Source organism: Eretmochelys imbricata, chromosome 1 (genome assembly GCF_965152235.1).
Source record: "Eretmochelys imbricata isolate rEreImb1 chromosome 1, rEreImb1.hap1, whole genome shotgun sequence".
In the NCBI taxonomy this organism is placed as follows: Eukaryota; Metazoa; Chordata; order Testudines; family Cheloniidae; genus Eretmochelys; species Eretmochelys imbricata.
In genome coordinates this window covers 218,826,300-218,844,261 of record NC_135572.1, presented here as the reverse complement: position 1 = coordinate 218,844,261, position 17,962 = coordinate 218,826,300, and the positions used below count along the sequence as shown (strand labels likewise).

At 47.4% G+C, this 17,962-nt stretch overlaps 1 long non-coding RNA gene across 5 annotated transcripts; it reads right to left on the bottom strand.

Moving 5' to 3' along the window:
* Positions 1-2,739: 2,739 nt before the first annotated feature.
* Positions 2,740-17,001, bottom strand: LOC144269070 (uncharacterized). Of its 5 annotated transcripts, XR_013346887.1 has the most exons (6): positions 16,767-17,001; positions 8,865-9,279; positions 6,111-6,337; positions 5,903-6,005; positions 4,336-5,143; positions 2,740-3,014 (listed from the first exon to the last, which is right to left on the bottom strand). It is a non-coding gene; the product is annotated as an uncharacterized LOC144269070 (long non-coding RNA). The 5 variants fall into 5 exon arrangements; XR_013346884.1 differs by having other exon boundaries at positions 4,336-6,005; XR_013346888.1 differs by lacking the exon at positions 5,903-6,005.
* Between the last annotated feature and the right edge of the window lie 961 nt (positions 17,002-17,962).

Genomic DNA, 17,962 nt, shown 5'->3' with positions numbered 1-17,962 from the left:
TCCAGTCTCATCTGCACGATCAGCACATTTCTTCTCAGGCAAAACTGATTTTGCCATCTTGAAGCTGGTGCCACCAGTTGTAATACTTGCTTCTAGAACCCAAAGTATTTATTGGGACACGGCCAGTAACAACTCCAGCACCACAGGCAGGACTGAATTCCCAGCTAAATTCCCCACAACACACAAGACAACAACTTAACACTAAGATAAAGATACAGCACCATCTATTGGTGGAAATACTGTCTACACTAATCATTACTGTATTTTCATTATTTTTTCTCTAAGGGCTTGTCTACATGGCCCTGCAATTTGAACTGGAGGGGTGCAAACTGCACTGTGCACTAGTATTCTTTCCTGTAACTGCCCCATATAAACCCTACGGGTGCAAATAAAAGGTACATAATTTGCACTGCCATACTCCTGAAACAGGACTACATTAATGTAAACGATGTAACTTTTAGTTTGGCTCACAGGGTCTACACGGGGCAGTTATAGTGTAGCACATTAGTATGCACCGTTACACCCCTGTACTTCAAACTGCAGGGCCATGTAGGCAAGCCCACAGCATTTAACCCTAGAGTCAGCCTTGCTAGCTTGTTACTATTATGACAAAGTCAGGTTGGGGTCCTGTTGGGTTCTGGGAAGTGGGCGGGTATATTAGCCCCAGAATGAGAAAGGCAAGAAGCTGAAAAGGGGTTACCTCAGGTCAACTAGGGACACCTGAGCCCAATTAAGGGCTACCTGAGACTTTCAAAAATGCCGCCTCAGGTGAGAGACAAGCTGCTGCAGGGCTAGTGGCAGCAGGGAGAAAGGCTTTGCCAGGTTGTATGGTTGCTCTTCTCTTTACAGTGGAAGCTGCCTGCCTGTTTAGGGGAAGAACTGGTACTCCAGGGCCAATAAGAGGAAACACGCCTCCAGAGAAGGATAGGAAAGGGTATTCCCTTTTGCTTTGTGTTATGAACATATTTCTTTTTGTTTGGTGGCGGGGCACTCCTTGAGCCTGCTCTGAGACCTACTTGGAAAATATTGAGAAATAAATCCCAAGCAGGAGAATAAACACCATCCGGAGTAGGGCTGACTTACTCCAGGCCTCCACTGCCAGAGGGGGAAGCAGTGAGCCTGCTGGGGTGAAGGAGATGCCTTGCCACACTATCTAGTGGTCAGTCAGGACCTCCCCTCCTTGTTTTAATGCTCTGATGTGAAGGGATACTGGGAACAAACTAGACGGTATCTGTTGGTCCCAGAAATATGATGTGGGTCAGACTGACAAGGGGACAGTCACATGACAGGGGCCCCCTAATCGTTGGCACTAGCTGTATCATAGACACAAGCAACACACTGATTGTGTGGGTCCTATTGTGCATTAGGGTAATTGCGGTTTTCTCTGAACTGAGTACTGACCTAAAGCTGGTACATCCTAGGGACAAGGATCAAGGGGGTGGGGGGGAGTGGCAGGAGTGACTGATTCAGCACTGAATGAGGCCAAATGGAATGGTGCCAACTTTCCCTTTTGTTTTTCCTGTAATGGGCTGAGTAATTGGGAAGGTGCTGTGAGGTGGACAAGGCAGAGAGATGCTCTGTCCTTTAAATGGCACAGTCCCCTTCTTACTTAAATCATAGAATATCAGAGTTGGAAGGGACCTCAGGAGGTTATCTAGTCCAAACCCCTGCTCAAAGCAGGACCAGTCCCCAGTGTTTGCCCCAGATCCCTAAATGGCCCCCTCAAGGATTGAGCTCACAACCCTGGGTTTAGCAGACCAATGCTCAAAACACTGAGCTATCCCTCCCGCTCAACTTGCTTTACTTGCAAAAGAGGGGCTGTGTGGGTCTTTTTTAATTCATAGAATCATAGAATATCAAGGTTGGAAGGGACCTCAGGAGGTCATCTAGTCCAACCCCTGCTCAAAGCAGGACCAATCCCCAATTTTTGCCCCAGATCCCTAAATGGCCCCCTCAAGGATTGAACTCACAATCCTGGGTTTAGCAGGCCCATGCTCAAACCACTGAGCCACAGTGTGGAACTAACCACAGTGATCAGGTTATATGTAGTATGGAATTTTGTGGAAGACCTAGTGAATAGTGCTCTTAAGAGATGACTAGGACTGGACTAGCAGGGGGCTGCTGGGCAGGACTGAGTGGCACTGGCAGAGCTGTGTAGGGAGCCCAGGACTGGACTAGCAGGGGGTTGCAGGGCAGGACTGAGGGGCACTGGCAGAGCTGTGAAGCAGATACTTTGCCTTGCCCACAATATTCCTGATGATTCATCAAAGAGTCATGCATAACTCCATTGCCCTTTTTTACTTTCTTTTTGGGATTGCCTCTAGCTCTAACTAGAAATTGCACACATCATTGCTTACATAGGCCCAGCAATCCACCTAAGGGAGAGACAGCAGCATATTAAACAGCTGCCTGTGATTTGTGTATGCAGCAGCAGGGGGCACCAGAGATTTCTCTGCCTGCAGCACCAAATGGGCATCCTGTATGCCTGACTTTAAATCACACATGTACCAGTGGAAAATCAGGCTTTTCCAGTTGTCCATGTTTCTTCAAAATCTGCAGGGTTCTGCCCACTGATGTCTAGAACATTCCCTGAAATTTTGGAATTGGTCAGCTGGGGTGTTTATAAGTTGTTATTGCACTACAGAGAGAAATGCCATTGAGTTTACTAGCAAAAAATGTTCTTCAGTTTCATGCCACTAAAGTGTGTGGACAGAACAAGATAACCAGGACCCAGGCATGTGGAATTTGAGAAGTTTATTATGGGAAATGTTACATGCTTTGGCCAATTGCTGTTCTCAGTCTGACCATGGAACCAGGATAGTGTGTGGTCTTATAGATCTGGGGGGAGTTCGTGGAGGGGACCTACACACTAGAGCTGAACCTAGCCAAGTCACCTACTGCACAGTCACAGCGTGCGGTCTGTCAGACTGTAAGTGTAACATTTACTAACAGTCTATAGTCAGAGGGAAATAAGCTGTCCGGCTTCTTTCCTCAGTTCACATTCCACGCTTGTCCTGTGAAAAAGAGAAAACACAGAGTAAAAAACCATGAGTGATTATAACAGGGTGATGCTCTGTCCATCCTCTGATGCTCCAGAAACTGCTCAGACCCACTTTCTTTTAGTGTTCAGTCTGTATTTTATTCCAAACCCTTCCACCAACACCTGTACAGGGCAACATCACAGTTTTTAATCCTACATGTTTCACTCCATCTTTACCAGGGTCCTAGGAGGAAAAGAGATTTCCCTCTCTTGGGAACTTTCAGCCTGGACTCAGCTAGCCAAGTCCTCCTTCCCTTGCAGCACTTCCTTCCTGGCTTCTATCAGGTTAGCCAGCTAAGGGCTAATGTGTTCCTTACCTCCCCAGCCTCCCCTTCTGATTAGCTAATTGCTCTAGCAGCTGTCCCCGGGGGAACTAATGGAGGCTAAAGCCATGAGGGTGCTGTTCAGCCTCAGCACTCTGTCACCACAATGAAAAGGGGGAGTCTGCACCAAAAAAAAAAAAAAAAAGCCCAATTTTCTCCCCAGAAAATGTCGTCATTCTGTACAGCTAAACAGGCCAGTCCTGAAAGGGGGGTTCTATTAATTACATGAAACAGTCTGTTTGGGCCCATGCAGAGCAATCCTACATCCCCACCCATGCTCTCTCTTTCATCGCTGTAACTCTGTGGACTTCATGGGAGTTACTCTTGATTTATGCTGGAGCAAGAGAAATCAGAATCTTCCCCATGGGCTTTAATGGGAATTCTGGTTGCGCTAGGAGGGAAAAATCCACACTTAATCCCACTTCCTTTTGCCTCCTGCTCTACAAATCACTGCAGCTGTAGAAATCAGCACAGAGATTTTCACCATGTTTTAGGCAATTTCATGCCCCACGTTTCACTTTTCCATGAAGTTCCCTGAAGTGGCTGTTACAGCATCAGCACTGTGAGACGTTTCAAATCCTGAATATGCAAGAGTTCCGATTCCAGAGTCACTTTCAGCTGATGTGTGGGATTTTCAAAAGTGCCTCAGGAGTACATGGCCCACTGACTTCAATAGCACGTGTGCTCCTAAGTCATTTAGTTGCTTTTGAAAATCCCTCCTGATGGGCACATTTTCTCCTCAGGAATAGGTTTATTTTCACTGTAAAAAGGGATTCACTTCCAAGCCCAACATCTGCAAAATCTTGTATATTTTTCCAGTGACATGGGCTCATTTTCAAATACCTCAGAGCATTCTGGATTTGGAACAACTCTTCTTTCTTTTAACTACATCTCTGCATGCCACCCACTCTCTCCTCCCCCCACCTTCCCCTCTCACTATTCTTATTGCTCTCTATGTAAAGTATCACTCACACGTTACTCTAATCGCTGCAGACTTGCAGCTGCTTTCCGGGTGAGATGTCTGACCACAGGCTGTGCTGCACTCAGCAAGATGTGTTTGCTTGGAAAAGAAAAAACCCAAATGTCACATTCTATCAAACCCCTGCTGTAACCGCCATATGAATGTCCCCTGCCCCCATTACAGAATATTCCCAACTCACGAAAACCTTTGAGAAGTTGAAGCCTGTGTGATGCTTCCCAGGGGTATCCATGGATATAAGGGACCTAGCTACCACTCACCCTGAGCATGAGGAAGCCTTGTCTGCACCTGCTGTGGGTCGGTTCTCCACCACCACCAGCCTGGGGCAAGACAAGCACTACCTTCCAGGCCCCACTCTCTGTACTGGTTAATGATAGATACGCTCCAACCCCTGAGCCCTCCAAGCATCCACCTGTAGTGCGAAGCCCCCGATCCACTGGACGCTCTCAGCTTCTCCAGATCTGCCATTCCCAAAGAGCACTACAGCACAGCTCTGCTTTACACACAGCACTTAGATTTGTCTATAGAGAAAGTTTTTTGTTTTGTTTTTTAAACAAAGAGCAGAGAGTCAAGTGATAATAAGCAGACATTTTGGAAACAAAGTGTTACATATAAAATAAAATCGTAACATGCATTCTAGAGCCTATACTTTACTTGTCATATCAGACAGAGCAAAAACTCACCCAAATCCTTCCAGCATATTACAGCCAAGCTAGGCTGTGATCTTCCATTTATGATACAAGTATGCTGACCTCTTGCCTCCTCAGTGGAAAAGTGCAAAGTTTGTTTCTGTCCCTACAGCTGTAGTAAAAAAGAAATCCATTGTCTTCGCTGGAGACTTTGCAATCACTTGATTAGCATTTTGCTCAGACTGTAAATAGGTGTTCATTCTGAAGTATACAATACCCAATTGAATTGTAGACAGACCAATAGATAAACATTTTCTGGCTGAAATAAACTTGTTTATCCACTGCTGGTGGGTGCATTCAACTCACAGAACTTAAAACATAATTTTCATTATATATGCATAACTCCTTACATATTAACCATACATATATTTTGCAATGATTATGATGGCCAGTGTGACAAGATTTCAGTAGAGACCTTGCATCAGACTCTGACAAAGTAGTATGTAAATACCAGACCCAGAGGGATCCCTGTAACATTTATGCATCCCTGTGTCTTCCACCAGTTGGCACCAAGAGTTCCCCCTGCTTCACAGCCTCCCTTGTTTCAGAATGACCTGTCTTCACAGCTGATCTATAAACTCTTGGGCAGAATCTGACATGTTCAGAAAGTCACTAAATATTTGATGAAACTCTCTTGAAATCTCCCCATTTTGGACTGATCCATTCCCAAGGCAGAGCTACAAAAACCAGGCAGTGTCTGGTGAGTTCCAATGAGTCTACTGGTCGCATCTGGGAGGGGCATGGGGCTAACATCCAACACACAGACTGGTTGTGGCCTTTTGTCAATTGTGGTAAGGTACCAGCAGCAAAGGGCAAATAAACATCACCCAGTTTAGTGGAAATAGACAAGGATCTCAGCCAGGCCTCCTACCTCTTTTATAGTAATTACATATCAGCACTGAAGCTGGTTTGATGTTGGACAAAGAAAGTTCTTGCTCAGCTGAGAAAGAGAAACTGATATTCTTTTGTGAGACCTGGGAATGGGAGGACAGAGGAGGGCATTATATGTTTTCTTTTAATATCAATTTGTCTCTACCAAAGACCTACTGAGGTGGATTCCAAATACACGGGGCTCCCACCTTGCATGGCACCATCACCCCAGAGAGTCCCTGTTCATCCAATCAGTTTCTTTACAGTTGTCTTGTTAAGATTTTTGGCCCTGAGACTAAAAATTTTCAAAAGGCATCTGTTTAAAGCTTGTAGACATATATAACACCAGGGGGAAAATCTCTCTTTGAATTTATGTTCTCCATGTAAAAGGGTTGTTCTTGGTTTCCATCTGCATCATCACACAATCATCCTGAAGCTTTAAACAAAGAAATGGGAAAGAGGATCCATTATTAACAAGCATTAAACATAAGAGGCGTCCCAGATCCTGCAGAAATGCCCATGTGATGATATTATGACCCACCACTTCCTCAGCTACTGGGAGTAGTGGCAGTTCTATTCCTGTGAAAGAACAATGGCATCTAGTGGTCAAAGTGGGAACTGCAAAATAATCACTGGGGGCAAATTTTCAAAGGTATTTAAATACCTAGATACCTATAAAATCGGTCTCTAGGTTGTATGTGTGTGGCCTAAGCTAGTCTGCAGCAGTTTGACAGGAAATCTACACACAACTTGAGTATAATGTTTGTTTCATTAAGTGGGTTACTGGTTGTATGTAATGAAGGGGATGGCAATGTGTCCTGAGCCAAGTGGGCTCCAGTGAATGCCCACAATGCTCAGAACACTGGTTGGCTGACCCGGTCCTCTCCTTTTATCCAGCCCAGGGTATAACAGCCTGTAACCCCCTCTGCCCCTGGGGTGGTTTATTCATGTCGCTTCCATCGTTTACCTTCCGCAAGGATGATCTGAGAGAGATGAAGCCTTAGAGCATCTTGCCATCAACAGTGGCCATGCTGGAGCTATTGCATATCCGGCATTACTGAAACCAGGGAGACTGGATCAGTCTACATCATGAATGAGGAGGAAATGTTCTGCTCCAGAGCACGAATAGCCTGTGAAGACCTTTCTGATTTACCTGTTGCACTGTGGCTACTTAATGACATGGAGGAGAGAGAGGGTAGCGAAGGGCCCCCTGGAAGGACCGGGCATGAGAGGAGGCCTATTAATACTGTGCCTGGTTTCTATGGTGCTGGTGCTCTTTTAATACCTAGAGCCAGAAACTGTGCTTTATGGAAACACCCTAAGTTCCATGCAGGGTGAGGGAACTAATGTTCCAAGTGTTTGACTAGGACCATAGTACAGGGACACGATCCAAAATTATTGGACTTTGTTATCTGGGGGCTGTGATGGGGTGGAGTAGGCCCAAAGGCCCCGGCTGGAGGCCTCAGGGTTTGCCACACCCATCCCAGGACAGGAGCTGTGGAGAGATCCTCCAAGAGGCCTAGAGTGGTTACGAGGAAGCAACCAATCAGAGGGGCTACTGGAATGGCCAATCAGGGGCCAGGAGGGCCATATAAAAGGAGCTGCAGAACAGATCATCAGTTAGTTGCTGTTTGGAGCTGGAGAAGAAAGGACTGTGTGCCTGGCTGGAAAGGCGGCAGGAGCACAGGCAGCTAAGCAGGGGCAGGGACTGGGGGAATAAGAGGCTCCTGCCTGGCTGCTAGGACTGAGCCAAAGACAATTTGCTAGCAGGGACTGGGGGAGCAATGAAGGAGCTCCCGGCTGGCTGCTGGGACTGAGAAAGGACTGAGCCCAGCTCTAGGAAGATAGTGTCTCCAGGGAGGAACCCCTGGGGATATGGCCCCATACCAGGGCTGGGACTACTTAACGATTGAGCCCAGGGAGGAATCATCCCCATTATAAAACAGCACTAACACTGTACTCAACTATTTTGTGTATATGTGCACTCTAGGGCATTGCTGGATAGAATCAGAAATGCTTAGTTGTGTACCATGGACTCTATACTGCTAGCATCTAGTGGAGAATCTCCTTTTGCTCCAGACATTGAGGCCCAGATTTTTGGGGCAGGAGAAGCCAAGTCCTATGCACACAGTCACAGTGCAGCCCTCAGGGGCCATGCAGTTCAGCAGAGTGACAACAGGGAAGTCCTTGGGTGCTCCAGATTTGTAACAATATTCCTAATCGATAGTCCTGTTTTAAACCCTCTCCTCCCCTGTTTCCCAGTTGGCTGGTTCTTATCACTCAGGGAGCTGGGGCAATGGTGGGAAGTGACCTGGCTGAAAGGAGCAGATCAAACTTTGCTGCAAGGCTGCTGTGCAGGAAGCATGCACTGTCTGCAGAGAGAGATTGAACCCAGATATCTTTTTGGGCATGAGGATGTTGTATCTCAGGACTGTCTATAACAAAGAGAAAATAATCCTGACAATAAAACCCCAATCACTCCCATCCTGCATTTAACACTCTGGCAGTTCTCAAACACCTTTCTGACAGATCTGCCTCTATACTCTCTATTAGCTCTTTAGAGTAGAAGTAACTGTTTTTACTAATGTAACCCTTCTGCCAGGTGAGGTTGGGTTCAATATCTAGGGATCCCTCTTAACAACAGAATACAGAACTGGCCTGAGTCCCCACCGGTAATCTGGGAAAAATTACACCACCCTTGGGCACCTCTAAGAGTCAATACTTCCCCTCTGGCAAGTACTGAGTCTGAGTGTAGAAAAGAAAACTTTCAATAAAAAGGGGAAAGGAAGCCAGCATTAATTTGGGGAACCACCACAAGCATGTGCCCATGAGCAAAACCCCCAGCCCACAATACACTGGGCAGTGTTCTTTGCCTCAGGTTCTCACCTTGCAGTGTGAAAGTCCGACAAACAAGTGTTCCCTTAACATGCCACTCCCCTCTCCCTCCACCACATTGCACTCACAGTTGTTGTGCTTGGTCAGCAAAGATGCAGAATTCAGAGGTGCGTTCGGGTGAGTTCACCTCCCACCACAGTGGGTATGGGGGAGAGGCTGAACAGTGCCTCAGCGGCTTGCTCCACCCTTCACTCTGCCTTGCTGCCTGCTGCCGCCACTGCTTCATCGTTCACCCTGCCGCTGGCCGCATCGCTGCCAGTCCCTCGGCCGCCAGCCGCCTCGTTGTTCACGCCACCACTGTGCCGCTCTACTGCCACCTCTGCGATGCCTTGACGTCCCGCCCCTTAACACAGCTCTCAGTAATTTCAGCCGTTAGAAGAGCAGCCTTGCTCCTAAAGCAGACCGGTCAGTCTCTTGTACGGGAGATACTGCCCCACAGCAGGTCACACGCACCTGGGCATCAGCCACTTCAGCTCTAGTGATCTGTAACAAAACAAGAGACTCCCAAATGAGTATAATCCGCTTAGTTATTAAACAGTAGAGAGCAAAAGGGTCAGAACAATGTCTGGGACTCTCTGGGCAAAGCCTATACCTATTATACCACCTCAGTCAGCCACCCCCAACTACTTCTCCGCTAGCCTTTGGCACCCCTACCCCTGCTTAGTGAGTGCAGTAAAGTTGAGGGTGACCGCGCTCAATCAGGGCAGGCCAAGCACAGTTCTGCTGCCCCCACTCATACAACAAGGACAACAACCTTTCCTCACCCCTGCACCCAACACCACAGTAACCTGCAGTCCTACACCAGCTAAAAGTGGTCATCTGGGCAAAGCTGCTCCATCACGCTGCACACCTTAGCACAATAGGCGTGCCTATGCAAACAAGGCTGGTTCCTGAAGTCTTTCCCCCCAGCTGATCACTAGATGTCAGAGAAGAGCTCATTCAGACCCTGCTTAAATCAACTTCAGGAGCCACATCCTATAATTGTACTGAGCCTTTATCTGGTAACAATGAATGCCTCTTCATTACCCCGCCCTACCCCCCTTTTACCTCTACCAGATGTGTCACTGATCCCAATATCTGCTTTATCACACCTTCTTCCCACTTCATCCGCCCCTTGTAATTTCATACCAATACTCTCTACCCTAGACAGAAAAACCTGGGGGAGGGGCTGTCAGGAAACCAGTATAGGCTGTAACACAATATGGACAAAAAGCTAAAATCCAGGTAAGGCTCATTCTGCTGGACTCAGGCTTCAGACAGCTTTCCCTCTTCATTCCCTGCTTCTCATGGAAATGTCATTACTGCCTTACACAGGACTAGGGTTGCCAACTTTCTAATCACACAATACCGAACGCCCTTACCCCATCCCTTCTCTGAGGCCCTACCCCTTCTCTGCAGTCCCACCCCGCACTCCATTTCCCCCTCCCTCCGTCGCTTGCTCTCCCCCACCCTCGCTCGCTCACTCACTCGTTTTTACCGTGCTAGGGCAGGGGGTTGGGGTGTGAGAGGGGGTGGGGGCTCTAGCTGGGGGTGCGGGCTCTGGGGTGGGGCTGGAGATGATGGGTTTGGGGTGCAGGAGGAGGCTCTGGGCTGGGGCAGAGGGGTTTGGAGTGTGGAAGGGGGCTCCAGACTGGGGCAGGGTGTGGGAGGGGGTACAGGCTCTGGGCTGGTGGTGTGGGCTCCACAGAAATGAGAGGTTTGGGGTGCAGGACGGCGCTCCAGGCTGGGGCAGGGGTTTGGGAAGGGGAGGTTCGGGAGGGAGTTTGGGTGCAAGAGGGGGCTCAGGGATGGGGCAAGAAGTTGGGGCACGAGAGGAGGTTCGGGATGTGGACTTCGGGTGGCACTCACCTCAGGCAGCTCTCAGAAGCAGCATCTCCTCCCTCTGGCTCCTAGGTGGAGGTGCGGCAAGGCAGCTCCGCGCACTGCCCCTGCCTGCAGGCGCCATCCCCACAGCTCCCATTGGCTGGGGTTCCTGGCCAACAGGAGCTGCAGAACCGGCGCTCGGGGTGGGGGCAGCATGCAGAGCCCCTGTGGCCACCCCTATGCCTTGGAGCCAGACGGATATGCTGGCAGCTTCCCAGGAGCTGCATGGATCCGGGCAGGCACCCTGCCTGCCCTGCTGTGGGCGGCCAACTGGAATTTTAAAGGCCTGGTCAGCAGTGCTGACGAGAGCCGCCAGGGTCCCTTTTCAACAGGGCATTCCGGTCAAAAACTGGACACCAGGCAACCCTAGTCCCCATAGTAAACAACCATCCTACAGGGATAACTCCAGTTCCCTGAAATAGTAAGGGCTAAGTTGTTCTTCGATTATGTGATTTGGCCACCCTGATAGTGCATAGTGCATCACTTTAAAAGATCCCATTTTGGTTCTTATTTCCAGAGCAATATCATTAGCTGAAATAGGAAGGTCATCTAGGAAAGAGAGACTCGATACACAGAGTTTTCCTCTCTGTTTCCCTGTGTAAAGGGGCAAACAGGACAGTGCTTCTGCAGTAGCATGTTTTTCTGATGGTCTATAATAAATGGCATACAGGTACGCTGCTAAGATCAAATCCCATCGCTTCAGCCTTGCTGCCACTAATGGTGGAACGCCTTTGGACCCAGTATTTTTACCAGTGGATTAAACTTCCTAACACTAATAACAGTAGGACAATGGAAGAGACTGCCTTGGGAGGTTGTGGAAGCATCTTCACTGGAGGTTTTCAAAAGGAGGCTGGATAACATCTGTCTTGGATGGTTTAGAACCAACAAATCCTGCATCTTAGCAGGGGGTTAGACTAGATGACCCTTGCGGTCCCTTCCAACCCTATGCTTCTAAATCAGTGATTAAGGTCAATTGTTTCCTAAACAGGTATTCATGGAATTTAATAACCTCCCGAACGATGCTAAAGCTTCTTTTTTAATTTGAGAGTCTTTTCTCTCAGCCTTTGATAATGTTCTGCCAGCAAATGCTATGGATTTTTCACTCCCATCTTTACAAATGTGTGAAATGACAGGCCCAATTCCTACAGGAGAGGCATCACAGGCTAAGTTATGGGTAGGGCCCTGAGAAAATCTTGGGTTTTTTTGTTTTTGTTTGTTTTTTAATTACAGCAGTCACAGGTAAAATAGCAAATTTCACAGGATGTACACAGAATGCCATCAGTAAAAGGTCACTGCTGCATTCCTTTGTATAAAAACAGACACTGAATCACCCCAAACTGCTGCGATTTCCCCTACAACGGAGCGACAGAAGCAGGCATCCATGGACAGTTTTACGTTGAAGCAGAAGTTCAGGTGAGGCTATAGATTTCCCCAAGCATGAGAACGTACAGGTGCCCACTTTTACTTTCCTACTGTAGGAAAAATTGCAGTACTGGGCTAATTCCACAATTTCTGTGCAGTCACAATTTTCTCAGGGTCCTAATTATGGAAAGCTCAGTTTTACAATCTACCAATAAACTGGAACTAGTTTCTTTTTCACTACCTCAAAAGTTTTATGTTCCTTTTCCATCCAAACCCACTTTATAGTTTCTGCAATTAATGTTGCTAAATTTGGAATGAATCTTCCATAATAATTTAACATGGTCAGAAACAATCTAAGCTCTGAGACAGCTATAGCACTGGAGCGTTCTCAATGGATTTTGTATTCTCTTTTAATAGGTAAACCTCTTCTGCATCTACACAATGCCTCAAACAAGTAACCTGATTTTGAAAAAGAGCACACTTATCTCTGTTAACTTTACAATTTTTTTGCAATCTCTTTAAAGTCCCCTCTAGATATTTTAAATGTTCCTCTGAAGTCCTCCAGTTATTAATAGATCTTCTAAATAACAGACACCACCATTTACCTCCTGCAGTGCCTGATCTGTTATTCATTGAAACAGAACAGGTGTGCTAGCTCCCCATAGGGTAATCTTTCATACCTAAATACCCTTGTGTGTGTTTTGTGGACAGAAATGTTTTTGCATCTGGCTACATTGCCATCTGCTGGTAAGCTTGGGGCAAGTCTAGTTTGCTCGACTTCATTCCCTCTGTCAGCTTTTGCAAATAAATCTTGTGGTTTAGGAAATAGATATTTATCCATCTCCAGCCTGGGGTTTATAGTGACTTTATAATCCCTACAAATTCTTACACTATCATCACCTTTCGGGATACACACAATTAGTACAGTTCCTTCACTGGACTCCATAGAGACAGTATACCCTGCTTTTCAAGTCATCCAGTTGCTTTTCCATGGGCTCTTGGAACAGAGCATATGGAACAGGTGTAGTCTTCAGAAATTTAGGACTGGCCTTTGCTTTGCTGGTGTATGTCTTTAACCAAACCCATATCTGTACTAATTACACTGGTCTTTTAGTACCCCCACTCTGTCTGGCAGATGATGTACCACAATCCAATTTATTCTTGTATAGCCAGTCTCTGACTATTACTAGGAGGCCATTTCCTTCCATTACAATTAATTTTAACGGTGAACAGACACCTTTATAAGTTACAGTGACAGGGAGACAGCTTAATACCCCTCTCTGCCTTTATTGCAATTCTGTAAAAGCACAATAGTTTCTTACCTCAGATAACATTTTTTTTGTAAGCGCCCTCAGAGATCATGGTCATTGCCACTCCTGTATCTCTCTCCATTGTCAATATCACATCATTAACCTTTACATTAACATAATACAGGTGATGACATCTGTTCAGTCTCCACCATGTACAGTTATGTGAAATGGTACAGCTCACATATCCTTTCATCTGGAGACAACCTGCCTCCGGACCCGACTCTTCCTAGTCACTTAACTAGTTCCGTGGCTCCTATCTGCAATCATTGATGGCTTCTGCTCAGCGTATTCTTTGCTGTTCTGTGGGGCACTGTGGAATGACCAGGTGACGTTTTCCCTCTTACCGCACTTCTTGCGGTGCAGAGAAATAGTGCTCCTGCTGGTGTGATATCCCTAAACCATGGCTCCCTCTGTTATGTGCTGAACCGTGTTGTCATCTTCTTCCTCCCCTGCTGAGTCCCTTCTTTCCAGGCCTGGCATGATGGGGAGAGTTTATTTTCAAATTTTGGTGCATTTTTCTTTATGGATTCAAACAACAGAACAGTCTCCACAGCTCCCTCTAGTAGCAGGTGTCACAATTCAAGGCAACTGCACCTCCCCTCAGGGGTTCAGCAAGGGCAACCACTCTATGGGGTAGTAAGAATTTTTCCCCTTAAAATACCAAGGAAATTAACTGCCCCAAACCTTCATTAATACAGAGTTAGGTTTACTCAGTGGGGCCTAATGCCCTTCCAGAATGTGGACAGGGGGTAACCTTAAACCTCTGAAAACAAGGAAATAAAAAGTTAAGGTACAAACCATTTGTGCAATGCAACCTTTACTCTGCCCTCTGAGTGATACTCCAACATGCCAACAACACACTGCCCTTACAGATACTACAGACACTCTGGGAACAGAGCACATACGCACCGTAGGACAAAGTCCAGCATCTACTCTTTGCTCAGGCAAAACTCAAGTTTAGATCAGGCATAGCCAACAGCAGCTACCTACACACAAACACTAACCATCCCAGATTTGCTAAATGTTACTACCTCTTCACCCTTGCCCTGAGGATTCCTTCTGAGACATTGCCTTCACTGACTCCTCACTAAGGACTGGAGACTAGTCACATAGACCACCAGATGGCTGACGATCCCCATAGCAAGACACACGCCCGGCACCCCCTACTGACAAAGCCTATAAACTCAATGCTGAAATGAGGAATACTTGATCCCTCAAAGTACAGATGCAACTCTCCTCATACCACAGTGACAGAGCAGCCAATTTGCTCCAACTGCTCCACCATTCAATACAGTTACACCTAAGGCAGCTAGTGTGCGTGCAGATAAACGGTGCAGCTCAAACCACTGGAACACAACAGAACACAGTAGCATGTTCTCTTAGTCATTCCTCATGTCTATTTATTATGGCATTATCTTTACTGAACCACCTTATCTCTTCCAAAAGGTAAAGAGAGAAACTTGTATCTGTCCCAGAGTGTAGTAAAAGTGCAAAGATCAAATGACTCATTATCTAATGTGACTTATCAATATCCATCTTTCTTATCTAGCATAATAAATATGCTTTTTTACCAGCTAGTCAGGACATCTGCTGGTGTGGGGATAGAATAATGCTGTATCAGTATAGTCTTATTAAGGCATCTGGGATCCAAACAAATCCTAATCTTGCCGTATTTTGTCCCAGTTATGATTTAACTGCTAACCCATGGAGTGGGTGAGTTCACTTTGGCTAGGACTCTTTCCTTTTCTAACTGTCTGAGTGAATTTCTGAGTCTATCACTGCAAAAGGTGTAGTTCCGCAGCCATGCACTGTATGACAAGGGTGACTGATGGGTCTGTATATATGCGATCCTTCCCACAGAACTCTCCTAGTCCCCTGAAGAATTCCAGGTGTTGTGCAAGCAATTCTTCTTAGTGCTGTGTGCTTTTGTGTGCAGCATACTCATTCATACATACTAGGTGTACCCGTATGCAGGCTTCTCTGCCTATCAGTAGTGTTGTAAATGCCTTAGTGATTAAGTCTTCATCACTAAGGTGAAGTCTTCAATTGAAGACTGACCTTAGCTTTAACAGTTGCTGTTGTTAAAGTGACTTCCCCTTCAGAGTATATTCTGGAATCACCATATGCTATAAGCACATCATCAGACTGCTTTATCTAGATGGGACCTGCTATCTTTCTCACACACTGAATTGGAAAACATTTAGCTTCCACCCCAATATCAAGATTAAAACTTCATAGGTACCTTCCTTACATACAGTGTAGGATACCAAGGTTCTGTGAGCAAGCTATATGATTTCTAACCGAGCTATAGGATTTGTTTCCCTGTGACACTGTATACACAAAAAGAGATTGTTCACATTCTAGTTCAGTCAGAGGTTTGTGGCTTTGCCTTTTGGGTAAGTGTGTTGCTCTGCAAATAGAATAGTGATTTAATTTTCCACATTTGTGGCATATTTTTCCATAGGCTAGGTGTGTTGTACCACAGCGTGTACAGAGTTTTTGTGTGAGTGGTTGGTGTGCCTGCTTTGCTCTGACGCACCAGCAGCTGGGCCCTCCCCATGAGTATTCTTTTGTGTAACAGCCTCTACAAACTTGCCAGTATGTGGCCCAGACGGGATCTCTAGTTGTGTTTTTGTGGCTTGGGAAGCTCTGTGAATGCCTATTCCTTTCTGCAAGCCCAAATCAGCTTTCCACTTTCCTCAACAACCTTTCCTTTAGCCCTTTATCAGTGACACTAAGCACAGTACTCGCAAAAAGAAAAGGAGGACTTGTGGCACCTTAGCGACTAACCAATTTATTTTACCATAAGCTTTCCTGAGCTACAGCTCCCGGTGAAGTGAGCTGTAGCTCACAAAAGCTTATGCTCAAATAAACTGGTTAGTCTCTAAGGTGCCACAAGTCCTCCTTTTCTTTTTGCGAATACAGTCTAACACAGCTGCTACTCTGAAACCTAAGCACAGTACTGTAGCTGAGAATATCCTTTTCAGTGTTTCCAAACTCAAACGCTTGCTTTTTGCCTCAGCTCTGTGACATACTTGTCTATCTGCTCTTCCCCTAAGTGTAGGTGAGGCCACTACAGAACTGGTGCCGTTCAAACACAACATTGTTCTTACGGTTACCCTAGTTCCTAAGCATTGTGAAGACCTCATCCAAAAGAGAAGCATTTTCAGCTGGCTGCTGTGAGAATGTTATAAACTTCCAGAGCTTCCGGTAAAATGGCTACTCTTATCCCCTGTTCTTTTGTATCTGCTCCCGAAGTTTTCATATAGATCTGGAAGGTTTGTTCCCATCTCCAGCAGGATTATAACAGAAAGATACAGGTGGGGTTGGCTTACAGTCCTCCCTCTTCCGGACATATATATATATATATATATATTGAAAATAGCCTTTTCTAGTTTAACGGCTTTAAGTTGGCCCTCACTTGTGTGTACTCACTGTGTCTTTATTCTCTGCGCCTTCGGTGAGGTTTCTGCTGGTCTGTGCACGGCAGCTTCTGCTGGTCTGTGTCTGTGGCGCAGTTCGCACCATTTGCGGATACGCCGCGTCCTGGCAGGAGCGGCTACTTCCCGCAGCCCGAGGCCCCCGGCCGGCAGCGCCGCTTGCAGAGCCCCACAGCGCCCGCCGCAGCGCTTCGACCCCGGGCACGGCAAGGTGGCGCCCGCAGGCGGAGCGGGGCGGGGCAGCCGCCGGGTGTCTCTGCCCCGCGTGAGAGCGCCCGGGCGCCGGCAGGAGGCGGCCGCGGGGCCCGTTGTCAAGAGGCAGCGGCGCAGCCCGCCCCCGCCCCGGGCCTCGCTCGCACACAGCTGCGGGCACAGGCTACAGCGCAGCCGCCCTGCGGCACGGAGGGAAAGAGGCTGAACGCGCCCGGGAGAGGAAGGATTCACCGCGGACGCTGCACCCCCCTGCCCCGGCCAAGGGAGATCGCGCCGAGCCCCGGGGCCTGGATGCTGGGACGTGGCAGGGTCTCCTCCCAGCCGCTCGTAGCCGTACCCGGCTGGGAGGTGGGGGCGAGGAGCTCTGATGTTTCTGCTTCAGAGACACCAGAGAGAAGGGTCTGGTGGGACCCAGGGAGGTGGCTGGGGTGTCTTTTCCAGGTGGTTTCCGATGGTAGCCGTGCTAGTGAGGAAGTGGGGGCTAGCCCGCGAAAGCTTCTGCCCAAATAAATGTGTTAGTCTCCAAGGGGCCCCAAGGACGCCTCCTTGTTTTTCCAACTGGCTGGAATGACAGCGCCACTCACGACAGAGGAGAAATAACAGTGTACGTTTTCTGAGCTCCCTTCTGTCTTTCCTGGTACTTGAGGACAGTGTGTCAGGCCAGGGAGACCAGGGTATGTTGCGGAAGTGAGAGCAATGTGGAGAGTCATGGAGCAGGGCTGGGGGTTGGGTTCAGGAAGGAAGGAACGCATTGCACCTGGGTGGGAGGAGGGACAGAGCATGCAGAAGCTGTGTGTTAAAGGTCACCTGACATCATTTTGGGAGGAGGCATGGAGGTGCAGCAGATTCTGGGACACAAGGTATAGTTTCAGCATGACTCCCAGTGCTTTTGGAGAGAAAACGGGTTCACAGTAAGGTGGGAGGTTTAATTCTGAGGCTTTTTCTAGCAATCCAGAGTTACACTGAGGAAGGAAAGCT